We start from the raw sequence: 21202 nt of genomic DNA, 5'->3' as shown, positions 1-21202 counted from the left end.
ATGTGTTTCTCAAAAGTAAGTTTGCTGTCAAGAATCACACCTAAAATTTTAAGAGTCAATGAAAGTTAAAGAAACATTATCAATGCTGAGATCCTGATGTTGAGGAGCCACGGTCCTTGACCTACAGTGAACCCTCGCTACTTCGCGGTTCGACCATCGCGGATTCACCACTTCGCGGATTTTTTTCATAACCCATACATATATACATATTGGTAATAACAAAATCAACATACTGTACTGAATAATCAATATAATCGATGCAAAAACTAACCTATACACAGATGTGTACAGTAAATGCGTTTGTTTCTTCATTATGATCAGAGAAACGTAAACAAAACATTGGTTGCCATTTTTTATCGTGCTTTTTGGCGTCTTTAGGAAACGCATGATATAAAATCGCCTTTAATATTTGTGCCTTTTTTAGTTTAGGGTACTGTAGTACATGCATTAAGTGTTCTGTACATTAAAGGGTAGTTTGTTAACAGTACTACGTACAAGGGAAGGTTTTAAAAGTCTGAATATACATGTTAAATAAATAGGTAAATATGGTGTCACTACTTCGCGGATTTTCACCTATCGCGGCCGGGTCTGGAACCTATCTACCGCGATAAACGAGGGTTCACTGTACTTACAATAATACTTTATGTTTGTTAGGATTCAACTACATTCCCCATAATTTACACAATGCACTAATTTTAGCTAGATCTCTATTAAGGGATTCAATAACCCCAGATCTACATTCAGGAAATAGAACTGATGCAAAGAGAATAGCATCATCTGCATATGCAACAAGCTTGTTTTCTAGGCCAAACCACGTCATGTGTATATAGTATGAAAAGTATTGGGCCAAGAACACTACTCTGTGGAACACCAGATATCACATTCCTATACTCACCATGGTGCCCATCAACAATCTATTACTTAAAAATTCAATAATAGTGCTAAGAAACTACCCAATCAATCATGTGTATATAGTATGAAAAGTATTGGGCCAAGAACACCACTCTGTGGAACACCAGATATCACATTCCTATACTCACTATGGTGCCCATCAACAATCTATTACTTAAAAATTCAATAATAGTGCTAAGAAACTACACAATCAATCATGTGTATGTAATATGAAAAGTAATGGGCCAAGAACACTACTCTGTGGAACACCAGATATCACATTCCTATACTCACCATGGTGTCCATCAACAATCTATTACTTAAAAATTCAATAATAGTGCTAAGAAACTACACAATCACTCTCGTGATTAACACGGTCAAAGGCAGCTCTAAAATCGAGGCCAATCATATGAACTCCCTGACCACAATCACTGGGTGGCACAGGTCTCTCGCCCAGAAATAGATTTTTCCTTCGTCAAAATCCCTTAATTACACCAATATCCTAATATCAAAATAAAAAGCATCTATCCAATAAGCGTTAACAGCAACTACGAAGTACAGTAATTAAATAACAATATGTATAAAAAAACACTTTATCTTGCTCACCGGGAAAGAAGCAAAATGTTGAAATTCTCAGATATAAAATTAATACAATCATATGTATATAAACTAATTAAAATTAGTGAACCCTCTTACCCCCGGCTATTTGGAAATTTCCAACCCTTAACCCCCAGGGGGTTATTTTTTTCCCAGCACATTTTGCAGTATATTATTTTCAAATTGCTCTAACAGCCTAAGTTTTGTCATAGAGAGGTCAGGTTGGTCTCATTCTCTTGGAAAATGCCTGGATTTTCTCAAAAAAAATTATCCAAAATATGAAAAAAAAAATTTTTATAGCATTTTTTTGCAAGGACGTACCGGTACGTCCATGGGGGTAAAGGGATGGCTTTTGTGAAACGTACCAGTACGTCCTTTGGGGGTAAAAGGGTTAAAAAGGTAACACGTTCAACCCTGACACCAAAAAGGCACAGTGTGACCCAGAGTGAAACTTTAATGGATGATTTTAACCCTTTTACCCCCAGGCTATTTGGAACTTTCCAACCCTTAACCCCCTGGGGTTATTTTTTTTCAAGCACAATTCGTAATATACATACATAAACCAAGGCACTTCCCCAATTTTGGGGGATAACCGACATCAACAAATGAAACAAAAACAAAAAGGGGACCTCTACTCTCTACGTTCCTCCCAGCCTAACAAGGGACTCAACTGAGTTCAGCTGGTACTGCTAGGGTGCCACAGCCCACCCTCCCCCATTATCCACCACAGATGAAGCTTCATAATGCTGAATCCCCTACTGCTGCTATCTCCACAGTATATATTTTGCAATATATATTTTTTAAATTGCTCTAACAGCCTTAATTTTCATCATAGAGAGGTCAGGTTGGTCTCATTCTCTAAGAAAATGCCTGAAGTTTCTCAAAAAATTATCAAAAATATGCAAAAAAAAAAATGTAAATAGCAGTTTTTTGCAAGGACGTACCGGTACGTCCATGGGGGTAAAGGGATGAGTTTTGTGAAACATACCAGTACGTCCTTTGGGGGTAAAAGGGTTAATACAAAGCTGAGCTCCTCCCTAGAGCTGTAGAGTCTCGTGCGGTCAAGTTCCGTTGTACGGAAGGAAGCATTCTTTCTGATTAATGCCTTTTTAGGAGCAACCTATACAAAGTATCTTAATATACAATTGAAGATGTTCTTTCTTCTATTCGTGTATCATCTCTTCCAAATGTACTATAATAATTATTTTCCATCGGTTCTTGATGAAATTCTTTTTTTCCTAGGGGGTGATGAATGTTCGTTGATTTATTTTTTCTTTCCTCCTATATATTGTTTGACTCCGGGACATCTTCAGGAACCTGAAATGAAGTATTGAATTAGAACCGATACAATTTTGTAACCTTTAAACTACTTAAACTAAATTATTATTTAAGAGACTCAAAAAGAAATAATATACAAACATCACTATTAGTCAATTTTTTTTGGCGAGGCAGATTTGCACCGACTCGCAGAGGTGCCCTTTTAGTTCGGAGAAGTTTCCTGATCGCTGATTGGTTGGACAAGATCATTCTAACCAATCAGCGGTCAGGAAACTTTTCCGAGGTGTCCTTTTAGCTCGGAAAAGTTTCCTGATCGCTGATTGGTTGGACAAGATCATTCTAACCAATCAGCGATCAGGAAACTTTTCCGAGCTAAAAGGGCACCGCTGCGAGTCGGTGCAAATCTGCCTCGCAAAAAAAAATTGACTATAGATATTTTTACCCTAATGCAATGCTAACTGAATTACTGAATTCTAATCATAATCATCCATATTTCTTATACTAATATCATTATAGTTACTACTGTCATTATCATCATCAATAAACAATATGATCATCAAATATTTCAACAATGCACATTAGGCATACCAGAGGCAGTCCTGAGGGATCCAAGGAATATCAAAAGAAGATGAAAAAAAAAAAAAAAAAAAAAATTAGCAAAAGGATGGAAAGCTGTGCAGCTTGAGAACAGTCACCATGAAAAAACCCACTTCAGTGACATCTGCATTTATAAATGGCAGAACTTTACAGCTGAAAAGACAGGCAAGAACTGCTGTCAGAGTGTCTTCGATTGAAATGCAATTTTAATCCAAGAACGCTTTTTTCATAAAAAACTAAAGAGAGTTTGAGTCATTAAACACACGGAACCAAAGATTTTCAGTGCCTACGAGAAGAGGTCTTGCTATCTCGTCGACTTCGAGTGAGACCCGCCTTGCTTTGCTATATAAGCCAGAGCCGTGGTGCTGTCGGCATTGACCTGTACCACTTTGCCTAAAACTAGTTTCTCGAAGCCTTTGAGGGCTAAATGCACTGCTAAAAGCTCCTTTTGATTGATATGGAGGTTTTCTTGCTCCTTGTCCACAGACCTGAGATCTCTGCCTTCCCTAAGGTTGCTCCCCACCCCGAGTTTGAGGCGTCGGAAAACAACACGAGGTCTGGGCTCTTTTGCTCCAACGAGAGGCCCTCCTGAAGTCTGCGTGCGTTGTTCCACCACTGAAGGTGTGTTCTTATGGGATTCATAATGGGAATACTTTCCCTGTCGAGACTGTCCCCTTTCTTCCAATGATAATTGAGATGAAATTGAAGGGGGCGTAAGTGCAGCCTCTCCAGTGACACAAACTTTTCCAGTGACGAGAGGGTCCCCAGAAGACTCATCCACTCTCTCACCGAACTGATGTCCTTTTTATAAAGGCACAAAGCTTTAGGAGAGCTGATTGAATCCTTGCAGGCGACGGAAAAGCCTGAAAAGTCCGACTCTGAATCTCCACCCCCAAATAAAGAATCTTCTGGGATGGAGTCAGCTGTGACTTCTTTGAACTCACTAGGAGTCCTGATTCCTTTTACAAATTCAATATCAGCTGAAGATTCTTCAAACACCGATCGGCCGAGGGGGCTCTTATGAGCCAATCGTCCAAGTACAGGGAGGCTCTGATGCCCCTTGAGTGTAGCATGCTCACCATATTCAACATGATCTTCGTAAATACCAGAGGAGCTGTGCTGAGACCAAACCATAAGGCCCGGAACTGGAAGACTTCCTTCCCGTACACGAACCTCAGATAACGTCTGCAACTCGGACGTATTGGGACATGAAAGTAAGCGTCCTGGAGGTCCAATGATACCATCCAGTCGCCCTTCCTTACTGCTGCCAGCCCGGTTTTCTGAATTACCATGGTGAACTTCAAATTCTGGACGTAGCTGTTGAGGGCACTTACATCCAGAACTGGCCTCCATTCTCCCGCACTCTTGGGGACCAAGAACAAACAGTTGTAAAACCCTGACGATTTTAAGTCCTGCACCCTCTCTATCACTTTTTTCTCTAGCAAGAGAGACATCTGAAGCCGCATGGCTTGCCTCTTTGGTCCTTCCCTCTATTTGGGTGAGAGATCCATAGGATCTGTGGCTAACGGAGGTTTCGAGAAGAATGGGATTTTGTATCCTTCCTTTAAAACAAGAACGGACCAAAGGTTCGCTCCTCTTCTCTCCCAGGCCTGCCAAAAGTAATTCAGCCTGGCCCCTACTGCTGTCTGAAGGAGAGGGCAGTCAGACTCTGCCTCGACTGGATTTAGCTCCTCTTTCCTTGGACAACTTCCCGTCGGGCCTGAAGTTACCCCTTCTGGCAGGTTTACTACGAAAGGGCTGAGTGGATTGTGAAAACGAAGTAACTTCCTTTGGTCTACGGGAAGGGAATGAAGTAGGCAGCACCTTCCTAGCCATCTTGGCAACCAGATCATGGATAGCCTTCTGGGTCAGCGCAGCAGCAACTTCCCTTACCAACTCTTGCGGGAATAGCGCAGAAGACAGTGGAGCAAAAAGTAACTCCGATCTCTGAAAAGGAATAACCCCCCACGGAGAGGAGAGAACACATAGTTGCCCTCTTCTTCCCATCTCCGGCTATGAATAGGGCAGCCAATTCGTTTGAACCGTCCCTAACTGCCTTGTCCATGCATGACATTAGTTGAATGAGGTTAGTAGTGTCAGCGCCCTTCATTTCCAAAATTTTCCTCCCCAAGGCTCCCAGAGACCAGTCTGGAAAGTTAAACGCTTCGAGATCCCTGAACATGCCTTTCAAGAGATGGTCGAACTCAGACATAGACCACCACACTTTAGTCTTCCTCATAGCTAGCCGACGAGAAGAGTCTACTAGGCTCAAGAAATCTCCCTGGGCAGAGGCAGGAACTCCCACGCCTAAGACTTCTGTCTCATACCAAACACTAGACATGGAGGCTAGTCTGGCAGAAGGAAAAGCAAAACACGTCTTGCCAAGGACTTTCTTTGAATCCATCCACACTCCTATTAACTTTAACGCCCTCTTAGAGGAGCAAGAGAATACCATCTTCGTGAACATGGACGCTCTTGCTGCTTTACCAAAGGTAAATTCCGAAGAAGGAGAACACGGGACTACAGGAGTAAAATGGTCTGGGAATAACTCCGTAAAGACCAGCATTAACTTCTTGAGGTCCACCGAATGTTGAGGAGGTTTATCCTCTTCTCCCTCCGAGATATCGTCCAGCGGTTCATCCAGGGAGAAAACCTCATCCGGCTCCACCTCCGAAAAATCAGCCGTCGCAGCAGTGCCTTGTTCAGGGAGGCGTTGTTCCTGTGTAGACGCGTCAGCGCTGAAGTGCGTGCGTTTGCGCTGTTCAATATTCCCATCTGCATGACGTTCATTAGCCTTGCGTTTGTTGTCACGTTCGGTTTGTGGAATAGTATCCAACTGACGCGAGGCGACAAGGGTCGACTGACGAGTGGCGTCATGGGTTGGCTGACGTGTGCCGTTGTGGGTACACTGATGCGCGGCGACATGAGATAACTGACGTGTGCCGTCATGAGTAGACTGACGTGCGGTGTCATGGGTTGACTGACGTGCGGTGTCATGGGTTGACTGACGCTGACGCTCCATATCATGTCCGCTTCTGTCCTGCCGCTTAGCGGCCCGCTACGCTGTTTGGCGAACATCGTCGCATTTGGAAGACCGACGTTCGGCGCTATGAGCGGTCGATTGATGCTGAGAAGCAGGTCCCTAACGAGACACATCCACCTCAACCTGTCGTTGAACACTGCGGCTGGGAGATCGCCTGTGCGACAACGCGTCATTACCGGAATCAACAGGCCGCCTGTGCGACAACGCGTCTAAACCGGAAGACTGACGCCCAACCGCACTGATAACAGAAGGCCGATAAGATTGCATAAGCGACTAGAGTTGCTGCTTCATGCCCAACAGCATAGACCATTTGGGATCACCCTTAGACGACACGCGTGCAGCCTCTTCCAATGCAAATTCGCTTTCCTCATCGCTCCCCACTTTCGAGAGACGGAACACCAGTCTGATAGAAGCAGCGGTGCATGGACCGTAACACCAGAACCAGGGATCAGCTCCGAATCTGACTGCACCAAACCTTTATCTATTTCAGAACCCCCGTCAGAGCGTTTCGCAGGTGAACCCTCGCCAAGGGACTGAAAACGCTCAGGTGTATCCCAAGGGCTACAGCCAGGCTCTTGCGGGGGAGAATCGTGTTGCTGTACCACTGCGTCTGCTTTTCTCTTAAGAGGTCTAGAGGCTTGACGCCAGACCTCGTCACGCGTAACTTCATCCGAAGATGACGATAATGCACCAACCTCACCTTTCCTATGGTGAGGGTGAGCGACCTGTGATACGACAACAGGTACGCTCGAGGGGACGTCTGCGCGAGTGATGACGCCTCTCGTTCCCTTTCGCCGTTCGACGTTACTTCTCCCATGGGTTCGGGAGCTTGAAAGAGGTCTAAGGCTAGGCGAACAACAGGATCGCGCAGACGCACCCTCCACAACACTGAACACATTAGGGGAACTTTTCGCACTTGATAGGTCGCCTGTGCGACAACTTTTAAGCAAATTAATTTCGGACATAATTTGGTTCTTGTCCGCCGCTAGTGATTCAACTCTTACGCCGAGAGTTTGAATCACGGACAAAATATCCTTCATCGTAGGTTCCTTCGGTTCCTGATCTACCACTACGGGGGGAGGATTAGGATCAATGACATTGGATACAGGTAAATCTACAGAACGAGAAGAACTGCGTCTAATTCTGTCTCTCTCTAGTCTCTGAGTATAGCGCTCAAAAGCTAACCACTCAGTCAAAAAAGAGCATTCTTTGCACCGATAACCAAAAGTACAAGTTTTACCCTTACATTTCACACAAAACGTATGAGGATCAATAGAAGCTTTAGGAAGACGAGTATGACATCCTTTAATACACTTCCTATATACAGGGGAGGGGTCGGCCATATTGAATAGTTATGAGAGAGATCAAAACATAAACAAGGGTTAAAACTATCTAAATAAACCCAAAACAACAAAGATTTCAAGATAATATGAAAGAGAAACCAATAAAGCGAAAGCCCAAAACCAAAAGACGGTGTACATCACCAAATAAACCGTCCAAATCAAAGTAAGTTGCGAGTGAATTCCAATCGTTCCAGCCAGCAATGGCAGCAGAGAAGGTCTGAATTGGTTGGAATAGTTCGGCCTGTCTACCGCGATGGCGCTAGTATACACCTGGCATATCTGCGATTGTCGCGAGATTTTGAATTTCTGCCGGGCGTCCAGGGACTTTAGCCATTCTTATATAACCAGCGGGTAAGTTTTATGTTTAAAATTATAAACTACAAGAGAGGAAATGAACAATTAAAACAACATATTTTAAGAGCAGTAATAACATTAAAATTAATCTTCCATAAATAAACTATAAAAAGACATGTTAGCTTGTTCAACATAAAAAGATTCCCTGCAAGTTTGAAGTTCTAACGATTCAACCACCTGATTAGGAAGATCATTCTACAACTTGGTCACAGCAGGAATAAAACTTCCTTATGATGGAGAAGTCATGACTATTAGAATTAACTGCATACCTAGTAGGCCTATTACAATATTACAAACAGAATGGTACTGTTCAGGAAGATCTGAATGCAAGGGATGGTCAGAATTATAAAAAAAATCTTCTGCAACACCCACAACAAACTAACTGTACAATGGTACATACATACATACATATACCAAGGCACTTCCCCCAATTTTGGGGGGTAGCCGACATCAACAAGAAACAAAACAAAAAAGGGGACCTCTACTTTCTACGTTCCTCCAGCCTAACCAGGGACTCAGCCGAGTTCAGCTGGTACTGCTAGGGTGCCACAGCCCAACCTCCCACATTTCCACCACAGATGAAGCTTCATACTGCTGAGTCCCCTACTGCTGCTACCTCCGCGGTCATCTAAGGCACCGGAGGAAGCAGCAGGGCCTACCGGAACTGCGTCACAATCGCTCGCCATTCATTCCTATTTCTAGCACGCTCTCTTGCCTCTCTCACATCTATCCTCCTATCACCCAGAGCTTTCTTCACACCATCCATCCACCCAAACCTTGGCCTTCCTCTTGTACTTCTCCCATCAACTCTTGCATTCATTTGGTGCCAGAAATTAATATCAACTGTAGATCAGGAATAAGAAATTTAATACACGCTAAGTCCATGTCTAAGAAATTAAGATGAGATTCAACAGCAGAAGACCAGACAGGAGAACAATACTTGAAACAAGGTAGAATGAAAGAATTAAAACACTTCTTCAGAATAGATTGATCATCCAAAATTTTGAGACCTCAATGAGCCCATTTTTTGTTCAACTGAAGAAGAGAAAGACCAAATGTGTTTCTCATAACTAAATTTTCTATTGAGAGTCACAACCAAAATTTCAAGTCATACATAGAAGAAAAAAAGAAAAAAAAAAAAAAAAAAAAAAAAAACATCAATGCTGAAATCCGGATGTTGCGGAGCCACTATCCTTGACCTACTTACAATCACACTTTGACTTTAGTTAGGGATCCACTTAACCCTTTTACCCCCAAAGGACGTACTGGTACGTTTCACAAAAGCCATTCCTTTACCCCCATGGACGTACCGGTACGTCCTTGCAAAAAAATGCTATAAAAATTAGTTTTTCATATTTTTTGATAATTTTTTGAGAAAATTCAGGCATTTTCCAAGAGAATGAGACCAACCTGACCTCTCTATGACAAAAATTAAGGCTGTTAGAGCAATTCAAATAAAACGTACTGCAAAATGTGCTTGGAAAAAAATAACCCCCTGAGGGTTAAGGGTGGGAAATTTCCAAATCCCCCGGGGTTAAAAGGGGTAATACCCTATAATTTGCACCAAGCAAATTATGGTACCCATTCACAACTCTTTACATTCTATTACTCAAAATTTCAATAATGATTCCAACCCCCACTTCCTTCTGTTGCCACTTCACAATAAAGAAAACTTGTGGACCTCCTCTCTGACACAAAATCCAATTCACACGTAGTCAGTGTAAAGTACACAATTGATTCAGATAATTTTCTCAGCCATTCTTCCTTAAGCTATACCAATACGTCAGGCAATTATTATTATTATTACTATCCAAGCTACAACCCTAGTTGGAAAAGCAAGATGCTATAAGCCCAGGGGCTCCAACAGGGAAAAATAGCCCAGTGAGGAAAGGAAATAAGGAAATAAATAAATGAAGAGAACAAATTAACAATAAATCATTCTAAAATAAGAAACAACATCAAAACAGACATGTCATATAATAAACTATCAACAACATCAAAAACAAATACAGTACAGTATGTCATAAATAAACTATAAAAAGACTGTCCGCCTGGTCAACAAAAAAGCATTTGCTCCAACTTTGAACTTTTGAAGTTCTACTGATTCAACCACCCGATTAGGAAGATCATTCCACAACTTGGTCACAGCTGGAATAAAACTTCTAGAGTACTGCGTAGTATTGAGCCTCGTGATGGAGAAGGCCTGGCTATTAGAATTAACTGCCTGCCTAGTATTACGAACAGGATAGAATTGTCCAGGGAGATCTGAATGTAAAGGATGGTCAGAGTTGTGAAAAATCTTATGCAATACCCACAACAAACTAACTGTACAATGGTGCCAGAAATTACTCCTTAATAATTTCTAAATGCAATGCAACCCCTTACCTTTGTATTCCATCATTGGAGGGAGCCCTTCCTACTTCATCAGGTCTTCAGATTTTCTAAGGTTATGGACGACTAGTTCACATGATTGTTATTCTGGGTACTGCCGGGATTTTACCCCTTTCCAAGCTTACTAGGGGACACTGCCTTCTCAGCCATTACTGTATATTTTTCTGCTGCTTCTTCTATTCTGCATGAATCTTCTCGTTAATGTTAACGATCACCTGTTCCACTAGAAGAATTCTTCTTTCGTTTACTGAAGACTCTCTTCTCTTAATTTGATGGGGCACATCTGTTACAATCTTTTCAACCTTTGTGGATTAAAATATTCCTTCTGCTTTCTTTCTGTAGAAACCTGAAATACAGACAAATCATAAGTCACATGCAACTCCACAAGTAATGTTTATGTCGATCCAGGATTCACCATTGTAACAAACTAGATTGTTTATTGAATATGCCTTTGAGTAAAATATCTGAATACTAAAGTAGATCAGTACTATGCAATTTTTAATTAACGAAACAAGGAATTTTCTCCTTTGAAAATAAGTATTCATTAAGGTTGAAAATATTACAAATCCCTTTTAAAGTAATATGTTATTTTCATTAGTAAAATAAATTTTTGAATATACTTACCCGATAATCATGTAGCTGTCAACTCTGTTGCCGACAGAAATCTACGGTCGGGATACGCCAGCGATCGCTATACAGGTGGGGGTGAACACCACAGCGCCATCTGTGGTCAGGTACTCCAGTACTTCTTGTCAACACCACCTCAATTTTTTCCTCGGTCCACTGGTTCTCTATGGGGAGGAAGGGTGGGTCAATTAAATCATGATTATCGGGTAAGTATATTCAAAAATTTATTTTACTAATGAAAATAACATTTTTCAATATTAATCTTACCCGATAATCATGTAGCTGATTCACACCCAGGGTGGTGGGTGGAGACCAGCATACATGTTAACGAAGAAGCTAAGTATCCCGTATTTTATTTTATTAGTTATTCAAAAATAACATAAAATAAATAAGTACCTGGTAAGGAAGACGACTTGAACCATTACTCTGCCTTTATTAAGTACGTCTTTCTTACTGAGCGTAGCGGTCCTCTTAGGATGCTGAACGACTCTTAGGTGCTGAAGTATAAAGGGCTGCAACCCATACTAAAGGACCTCATCACAACCTTTAACCTCGGCGCTTCTCAAGAAAGAATTGACCACCCGCCAAATCAAAAAGGATGTGGAAGGCTTCTTAGCCGACCGTACAACCCATAAAAAGTATTCAAGAGAAAGGTTAAAAAGGTTATGGGATTATGGGAATGTAGTGGCTGAGCCCCCGCCTACTACTGCATTCGTTGCTATGAATGGTCCCAGGGTGTAGCAGTTCTCGTAAAGAGACTGGACATCTTTGAGATAGAATGATGCGAACACTGACTTGCTTCTCCAATAGGTTGCATCCATAACACTCTGCAGAGAACGGTTCTGTTTGAGGGCCACTGAAGTAGCCACAGCTCTCACTTCATGTGTCCTTACCTTCAGCAAAGCAAGGTCTTCTTCCTTCAGATGAGAATGTGCTTCCCTAATCAGGAGCCTGAATAGGTAAGAAACTGAGTTCTTAGACCTTGGAAGAGAAGGCTTCTTGATAGCACACCATAAGGCTTCTGATTGTCCTCGTAAAGGTTATGACCTTTTAGATAGTACCTAAGAGCTCTAACTGGGCAAAGTACTCTCTCCAGTTCGTCCCCCACCAAGTTGGACAGGCTTGGGATCTCGAACGACTTAGGCCAAGGACGTGAAGGAAGCTCGTTTTAGCAAAAAACCGAGCTGCAAGGAACATGTAGCCGTTTCAGATGTGAAAACTATGTTCCTGCTGAAGGCGTGGATCTCACTTACTCTTTTAGCTGTTGTCAAGCACACGAGGAAAAGAGTTTTTAATGTGAGGTCCTTAAAAGAGGCTGATTGGAGAGGTTCAAATCTTGATGACATAAGGAACCTTAGGACCACGTCTAGATTCCAGCCTGGAGTGGACAACCGACGTTCCTTTGAGGTCTTAAAAGACCTAAGGAGGTCCTGTAGATCTTTGTTGGTGGAAAGATCCAAGCCTCTGTGGCGGAAAACCGCTGCCAACATACTTCTGTAACCCTTAATCGTAGGAGCTGAAAGGGATCTTACGTTCCTTAGATGTAACAGGAAGTCAGCAATCTGGGTTACAGTGGTACTGGATGAGGAAACTGCATTGGCCTTGTACCAGCTTCGGAAGACTTCCCCTTTAGACTGATAGACTCTGAGAGTGGATGTCCTCCTTGCTCTGGCAATCGCTCTGGCTGCCTCCTTCGAAAAGCCCCTAGCTCTTGAGAGTCTTTCGAAAGTCTGAAGGCAGTCAGACGAAGAGCGTGGAGGTTTGGATGTACCTTCTTTACGTGAGGTAGACGTAGAAGGTCCACTCCTAGAGGAAGAGTCCTGGGAATGTCGACCAGCCATTGCAGTACCTCTATGAACCATTCTCTCGCGGGCCAGAGCGGAGCCAACCAACGTCAGCCGTGTCCCTTTGCGAGAGGCGAACTTCTGAAGTACCCTGTTGACAATCTTGAACGGCGGGAATGCATACAGGTCGAGAAGGGACCAATCCAGCAGAAAAGCATCCACGTGAACTGCTGCTGGGTCTGGAATCGGAGAACAATACAACGGGAGCCTCTAGGTTATCGAGGTAGCGAACAGATCTATGGTTGGCTGACCCCACAGGGCCCAAAGTCTGCTGCAAACATTCTTGTGAAGGGTCCACTCTGTGGGGATGACCTGACCCTTCCGGCTAAGGCGATCTGCCATGACATTCATATCGCCCTGAATGAACCTCGTTACCAGCGTGAGCTTTCGATCTTTTAACCAGATGAGGAGGTCCCTTGCGATCTAGAACAACTTCCACGAATGAGTTCCTCCCTGCTTGGAGATGTAAGCCAAGGCTGTGGTGTTGTCAGAGTCCACCTCCACCACCTTGTTAAGCTGGAGGGACTTGAAGTTTATCAAGGCCAGATGAACCGCCAACAGCTCCTTGCAATAGATGTGAAGTGTCCTTAGCTCCTGATTCCATGTTCCCGAGCATTCCTGTCCGTCCAAAGTCGCACCCCAGCCCGTGTCTGATGCGTCAGAGAAGAGACGGCGGTCGGGTTTCTGAACAGCCAAAGGTAGACTTCCTTGAGAAGAAAGCTGTTCTTTCACCACGTGAGAGTAGACCTCCTCTCTTCGGAAACAGGAACTGAGATCGTCTCTAGCGTCATGTCCTTTATCCAGTGAGCCGCTAGATGATACTGAAGGGGGGGAGGTGGGGTCTCCCTAACTCGATGAACAGGGCCAGCGATGAAAGTGTCCCTGTTAGACTCATCCACTACCTGACTGAGCATCGGTTCCTTCTCAGCATGCTCTGGATGCAATCTAGGGCTTAGTATATCTTTGGGGCCGACGGAAAAGCCCGAAAAGCTCGACTCTGAAGATCCATACCCAGGTAGACAATGGTCTGGGATGGGACGAGCTGGGACTCCTCAAAATTGACCAGGAGGCCCAGTTCCTTGGTCAGATCCATAGTCCATCTGAGAATCTCCAGACAGCGACGACTTGTGGGAGCTCTTAAAAGCTAGTCGTCTGACGGAGCCGGACACAAGATCATGGTACTGCTGCACAGTCTGTGAACTGTCAACCATGGGGAAGCGAGGAAGTACAGTGACAACCCGAAGCTGTCTAGACTGTCTGGGTCGTACAGACAACTCCTTATCGGGTTGCTGAGGTTGCCGCACTGCGTCACAACAAGTCACTTCTGTTGGTTGTTGAACGTCTTCCCAGTGACACACTGACTCCGTAAACAAAAAATCCTCTAACAAGGACTAAGCTTGGACTGCATGTCTTGCAACACAGCTCAAGGTCTATGGGAGCAGGTGTGGTAACAGACGGGGTTAGCGACTGAAGTGGAACCATTACCCTCCCTGGAAGCATGCTATGCTTAAATAAAAGTCCATAGGAGGCTAAGCAGCTAAAGGCTCCTCTCCAAATGACAGAGTCCTCAAGGGAAAATCAGAAGGAGGGAGAATAGCACTTTCTCATCTACAGGAACCATATCCGAGAAAAGCTAAGTTCTCTCAGTGAGGGTTTCACTGGTGCAAAAGCAGCAGACTAGAAGGCAACGTTATGAAACTGCTTGACAGTCTAGTGAGTTGGCAACAACCAAAGATGTGTGACTGAGAAGCATGCGGTAAGGTATGCAGAGCATGCTGTATGCAGAGCATGCTGTATGTAGAGCATGCTGTAAGGTAAGCAGAGCATGTTGCATGGCGTGCGGCTTATGCTGCATGGGATGAGGCTCATGCTGCATGGGATGAGGCTCATGCTGCATGGTATGAGACTCATGCTGCATGGGATGAGGCTCAAGCTGCAAGGGATGAGGCTTATGCCGCATGCGTTGAGGAGGATGCCGCATAGTATGAGGCTCCTGCCTCATGGGTTGAGGCGGTTGCCGCATAGCATGAGGCTCCTGCCTCATGGTTTGAGGAGGATGCCGCATAGCATGAGGCTCCTCATAGCATGAGACTCCTGCCTCATGGGTTGAGGAGGATGCCGCATAGCATGAGGCTCCTGCCTCATGGGTTGAGGAGGATGCCGCATAGCATGAGGCTGCCTCATGGGTAGAGGAGGATGTCGCATAGCATGAGGCTCCTGCCCCATGGGTTGAGGAGGATGCCGCATAGCATGAGGCTCCTGCCTCATGGTTTGAGGAGGATGCCACATAGCATGAGGCTCCTGTGAGGTTCCTGCCTCAAGAGTTGCGTCTGCCTCAAGGGTTGAGGAGGTAGCTGCGCAGAGAGAGGCTCATGCTGTGAAGAATGCGGTTGCTGCATGCGTTGAGGCGGCTGCCTCATAGCATGAGGTTCCTCAAGAGTTGAGGCTCTTGCCTCAAGAGTTGAGGTTCTTGCCTCAAGAGTGGAGGTGGCTGCCGCAAGAGTTGAGGTTGCTGCCTCAAGGATGGTGGAGGTTGCCGCAACGCAAGAGGTTGCTGCCTCGAGGATGGAGGAGGTTGTCGCAACACATGAAGCTCCTGCCTCAAGGGTAGAGGAGGTTGCTGCAAAGCATAAGGCTCCTGCCTCAAGTGTTGAGGAGGTTGCCGCATAGCAAGAGGCTCCTGCCTCAAGGAAAGTGGAGGTTGCTGCACAGCGCTGGTATCTGGCAACTCCCAATGCGGCAGCTCACGCGTGGAGGTAGGTTGAGGAACCTCAACATCATACGTCTGGCAGGGTGGACTGCGCAGAGGTGGAGTTGAGGCGGCTGCCTCATGAGCGCTCGCAGGAGGAGGTGTGCTAACCTTCTCTGCCTGAAACTCCTGCATCAACACCGCAAGCTGAGACTGCATTGTCAGCAGCATAGACCACTAGAGTTTAAGAAAGACAACAACAAACGGAGCTACTGTCCGTTGAAACTGAGGGTCTAAAACAGCTGGTGCGGCAACAGACGGAGTTACTGTCTGTTGCGATACCACCTTGCCTCTCTGGGAGGTGTGCAGTTGTCGTACTGCAGCAAGTCCGAACTGACCCAGTGCTAATGGCACCACCTAGGAGTTGGACTTGCGCGGAAGGGACCGACTTGCACTTAAAAGCTGCAAGATTTGGTCCATGGTTTCTGCGAGAAACCTCTTCCGCAGACGAGGAATAAAAGGGCTCTCTCGTCTTTGTGTGGGTGGGGTGATCACGTCGGCTACGTGAGTTGGTAACACCCGAAACCACGGAGGGAAACGTCTGATCGTCGATCAAGGCCTGCTGAACCCATAAGTCCTTCGACATTACTTCTCCCCTGGGCTTGGGAGCTTGTAAGAGGTCCCAGACTAGGCGAACAACTGGCACGAACAGACGAACCCTCGAACGCAACACTGTAACACTTTGCGCTTATCACTTTATCACTTTTGATTTTCTGTTTGCACTTATTTCACTGAACTCGAAACTTTAAGTGGTTTGTACCTGAAACACGCAATTCTATCCTTCATTAAAAGTTAGTAATTGCGAAAACAGTATTACAATGTAACAGAAAAACATAATGAAAGATAAATAATTCAGTGGCTGGAAAAGAGACTAAACACTAGATCAAATAAACTACGTTTAAAATCTCTCACCGCATAAAGCCTGAGAACAAGAATAAAACTCTAGAAACGTTTACCTTCTTCCCCTAAAGAGACTAGGGAGAAGAGCAAAAACGATAACAACGTTACCCGCTTGAACGAAACGTTTATCCTCCTCTCTCTCCCTCCGTCTCTATCTCTCTCTCTCTCTCTCTTGACTTAGCACCTGAGAGAAGAGCCCAATTATATATATCGTTAAAACATATTATTGTTAAAGGAAAAAAACTGAAAGATTTCCCAAATAAAAAGTTCCTTTATTAGAATTAAAACCATTTAAGCTAAGAAAGAATGAACAAAACGCTAGAATCGGTTTACTCTTACTGCAACGTGACACCGTGATAGACTCTCTCTCTATCGTAACGATAGAGCGCAAGTTGAACGTTCTGAACGTCAACAACTGCAGAGACAAAACAAAACGTTAGTTCAACTTTGAAAACAGTACAAGACTATCAAAGAAATTCTTTCAAAAACATTAAAATAGCATAATATGTTAACAGGTAAAAACGAAATGACGGGCTCAATGTTAATTAACTTCGGTTCCAAGAAAAGACCGCCTACTATTAGGAAAGGTCGAATATAAACAAATATAAAAATTAATTTTAATAAGTTTATAATAAAAGGAAGTTAATCAAAGAGGCCTATAAAAGGCGGAGAGATATAAAATAAATCTATAACTTTGTTAAGCAAAATTAAGAGAGTCTATACTCTCTTCGACACCAACACTTCCGTCTAAGGGAAGGGTCGGCCATTTAAAAGTGAAAGAGAGTTCATACTCTCTTCGTACCAAAATTAAATCAAAAATTAAATCAAATTAATTCCAAAAACTTGCTAAGCTAATGATATAGCTTCCTGAATAGCGAAGGCTAAACTCTAGAGCAAATACATCACCAAATCGTGAGCAATAACTCCAGAATCAACAGCGTATCCATGTAGGTCTAGCCGGAGGCACGACAGAGGAAAAATTGAGGTGGTGTTGACAAGAAGTACTGGAGTACCTGACCACAGATGGCGCTGTGGTGTTCACCCCCACCTGTATAGCGATCGCTGGCGTATCCCGACCGTAGATTTCTGTCGGCAACAGAGTTGACAGCTACATGATTATCGGGTAAGATTAATATTGAAAATTGTATTTTACTTAATATGCAAACCTAAGTCCTTTTATAAGACTATATTTTTAGAGCAAAACTTTGTTGAATGCTGCTTGTATTTTTCCTTAATATACAGACTTGAGTTCTTTTACAGGAGTATGTCTTTAGTGTGAAACTTTGTCGAGTGAAGAAACAAGCTTCAGAAAAGTTAGTTTGGACACTGATAAATTGGCACAGATGGAAACTAGAGTTCAGTAACATTTCAAAATAGAAAATAGATTCAATATACTGCAAGAGGAGGAGACGGACTGGCAGTAAGTTAGTGAAGTAGTCTTGAATATGGAGTTTTTATGATAAAACAAAGTTTTGTGAATACTTACCTGGCAGTTATATATACATAGCTAATTATCTCTATTTCGGCAGAATTTTTCTAAAACTAGGCAACCGCCTTGTGGTGGTTGGGTGGTAACACCCGTTAAAGGGTGGTAGGAGGAATCATTCCCGTTTTCTGTTCTTCAGTTCATCTATGCCCGACCTGTCTCCTGAGGGGAGGTGGGTGGGCCTTCGAATGTATATATAACTGCCAGGTAAGTATTCACAAAACTTTGTTTTATCATAAAAACTCCATTTTTATGAATAGAACTTACCTGGCAGTTATATATACATAGCTGATTAACACACTTGGAGGAGGGTGATAGACAGTAACATCGTTGGGGAAAAAACCAAAAAAGTTGTAGGATAAATAAACACCTTAATTCCTTACCTGCTAAGGTAGCTGACTTCAAAGGTTCCTGCCTCTTGAGTCGCTTTCCCTTAGGAGTGTCAGCCAGGATGTGACCTGCAGTGCTGAAAAACACTCAATCGAGTCTGTCAACGGGGTGAGACCAACAATCTGACTAGACTTCAGGACTACCTATTGCCCAAAATAAAAAACCGCAACTTTACCAAACCCACCACCTAACATTTGCAAAGTAGATAAAAATAATCTAACTAGACTGAGGTGACTGTACACAAGTCGAAGCCCTCAGACAACCAATAAAAAATACACCAACCTATGTACAAGTAAACAAAACTAAGGTTGAGGGGAGGTAGTAACTCCTTTGCCTAATACAGAAGCCGTAGCTACGTATGGTCCCAAGGTATAACATTTCTCATAATCCACCCTCACCTCTCTGAGGTAATGAGAGGCGAACACAGAGTTGCTCCTACAGAATGTCGCATCCATAATTTGACGGAGCGACATGTTCTTGCGGTAAGCAAGCGAGGTCGCAATGGCCCTCACTTCGTGGGCTTGCACTTTTAAAAGTCCGAAGTGTTCCTCCTCACACAAGAGATGCGCTTCTCTTATCACTTCCCTCAGGAAAAAGGATAAAGCGTTCTTGGAAAGGGGCTTTTGAGGATCTTTCACAGAACACCACAGGGAGCTAGAAGAGCCTCTCACACTTTTTGTGCGAGACAAGTAGGTCTTGAGGGCTCGTACTGGACAGAGCAGCCTCTCTTGCTCTTGACCCACTAGGTTGGTCAAGTTAGGAACCTCAAAGGTCCTCGGCCAGGGCTTAGAAGGGTTCTCGTTCTTAGCGAGAAAGTCTAATCTCAAGGCACAAACTGCCCCATTCAGATTGAAGCCTACCTGTTTTTCAATTGCATGGACTTCACTAACTCTTTTAGCTGTTGCTAAGGCCAAAAGAAAGAGGGTCTTCTTGGTAACCTCCCTAAGGGGAGCCTGTGAGATGGGCTCAAATCTCTTGGTGCACAGAAATTTAAGAACTACATCAAGGTTCCAAGAAGGGGGCTTTAACTGGGTCTGCTTGGTCGTCTCAAAAGACTTCAAGAGGTCATGTAAGTCCTTGTCGCGAGACAAGTCCAAGCCTCTATGCCGACAGACGGAAGAGAGCATACTTTTGTACCCTTTGATAGTGGACACAGCTAGCTTAGCGTCCTGTCTGATGTACAACAAGAAATCCGCAATCTGGCTCACAGAGGTAGTGGATGAGGAAATCTTGTGCTTCCTACACCAAGCCCTAAAAGTCTCCCACTTGGACTGGTAGACCCTCTGCGAAGAGACCCTCCTCGCTCTGGCGATAGCTTTCGCAGCTTGCGCTGAAAAGCCTCTCGATCTGACGAGCTTCTCGATAGTCTGAAGGCAGTCAGATTGAGAGCGAGGGGGTTTTGATGATATCTCTCGAAGTGGGGTTGTCTGAGCAGATTTGGACTTGCAGGGAGGCTTCTTGGAAAGTCCATCAACAAGTCCACCACCTCCGTGAACCATTCCCTCATCGGCCAGAACGGAGCTATCAGGATCATCCGTCCCGAATCGAGGAGGGCGAATTTCCTGACTACCAGATTGATGATCTTGAACGGGGGAAAAGCATAAGTGTCCATCCCCGTCCAATCCATCAAAAAGGCGTCTACTGCTATTGCCTCTCTGTCCGGAACTAGGGAGCAATAGATGGGGATCCTCTTGGATAAATTGGAGGCGAAAAGATCGATGAGGGGTCTCCCCCACAGCCTCCAGAGACTCTGACAGACCTGTTGGTTGAGGGTCCATTCTGTGGGAAGGACCTGCCCTTTCCTGCTGAGCATGTCCGCCCTCACATTCTTCTGTCCCTGAACAAACCTCGTCAGCAGGCTTATCCTGTTCTCCTTCGCCCAAAGAAGGAGCTCTCTTGCTGTCTCGAAGAGAGACAGAGAGTGAGTCCCTCCTTGCTTCCTGATGTAAGCAAGAGCTGTGGTGTTGTCTGAGTTGACCTCCACAATCTTCCCAGACACCAAGTCCTTGAAGGCCTTTAGCCCCAGAAAAATGGCCATCAGCTCCTTGTTGTTGATGTGCCATCCCAGCTGAATTCCTTCCCAATAGCCTGAGACCTCCTTGCTTCCTAGTGTTGCCCCCCAGCCTGACTCTGATGCGTCTGAAAACAACACTAGGTCTGGGTTCTTCTTGTGTAAGGAGATCCCTTCCCCTAACAAGGTTGGGTCCAGCCACCACTTCAGAAGAGTCTTGACTTCTATTGGAATGGGGAAGGAAAAGGAGTCTTCCTGCATCTTTCTGTTCCATGTCTTCGAAAGAAAGTGCTGAAGAGGCCTTAGGTGGAGTCTCCCCAGAGAGACAAACAGTTCGAGGGAGGACAGAGTCCCCAGCAAACTCATCCACTCCTTCGCTGTGCATCTCTTCTTGTCCAGGAAAGTTCTGACTTTTACGAGACACTTGGCCTGTCTTTCCTGAGAGGGAGAAGCCCGAAAAAGAACTGAATTCAGAACTATCCCCAAATAGAGAATAGTCTGATTCGGTCTGATCTGAGACTTCTCCCTGTTGATGACCAGGCCTAGATCCTGAGCCATCATAAAAGTCTTCCGTAAATCCTCCAGACATTTCTCCCTCGATCGTGAACGAATCAGCCAATCGTCCAGATAGAAGGATATCCTTATCCCTTCCTGATGCAGCCAACCTGACACATTCGCCATTACCCTGGTGAAGACTTGAG

At 44.3% G+C, this 21202-nt stretch overlaps 1 long non-coding RNA gene across 1 annotated transcript in view; it reads right to left on the bottom strand.

The window, feature by feature from the left end:
• Window positions 1-1709: 1709 nt before the first annotated feature.
• Window positions 1710-21202, bottom strand: part of LOC137635520 (uncharacterized) — a 30071-nt gene continuing 10578 nt past the window's right edge. Inside the window, exons 3-4 of the long non-coding RNA XR_011042700.1 lie at window positions 10489-10840; window positions 1710-2805 (exon numbers count right to left, since the gene is read on the bottom strand). This is a non-coding gene — a long non-coding RNA (uncharacterized lncRNA). The remainder of the gene's footprint in view (window positions 2806-10488; window positions 10841-21202) is intronic.

Source organism: Palaemon carinicauda, unplaced genomic scaffold (genome assembly GCF_036898095.1).
Source record: "Palaemon carinicauda isolate YSFRI2023 unplaced genomic scaffold, ASM3689809v2 scaffold136, whole genome shotgun sequence".
NCBI classification, from domain to species: domain Eukaryota; kingdom Metazoa; phylum Arthropoda; class Malacostraca; order Decapoda; family Palaemonidae; genus Palaemon; species Palaemon carinicauda.
The sequence above is the reverse complement of the archived record's forward strand: the minus strand, read 5'-3'. Positions and strand labels throughout refer to the sequence as shown.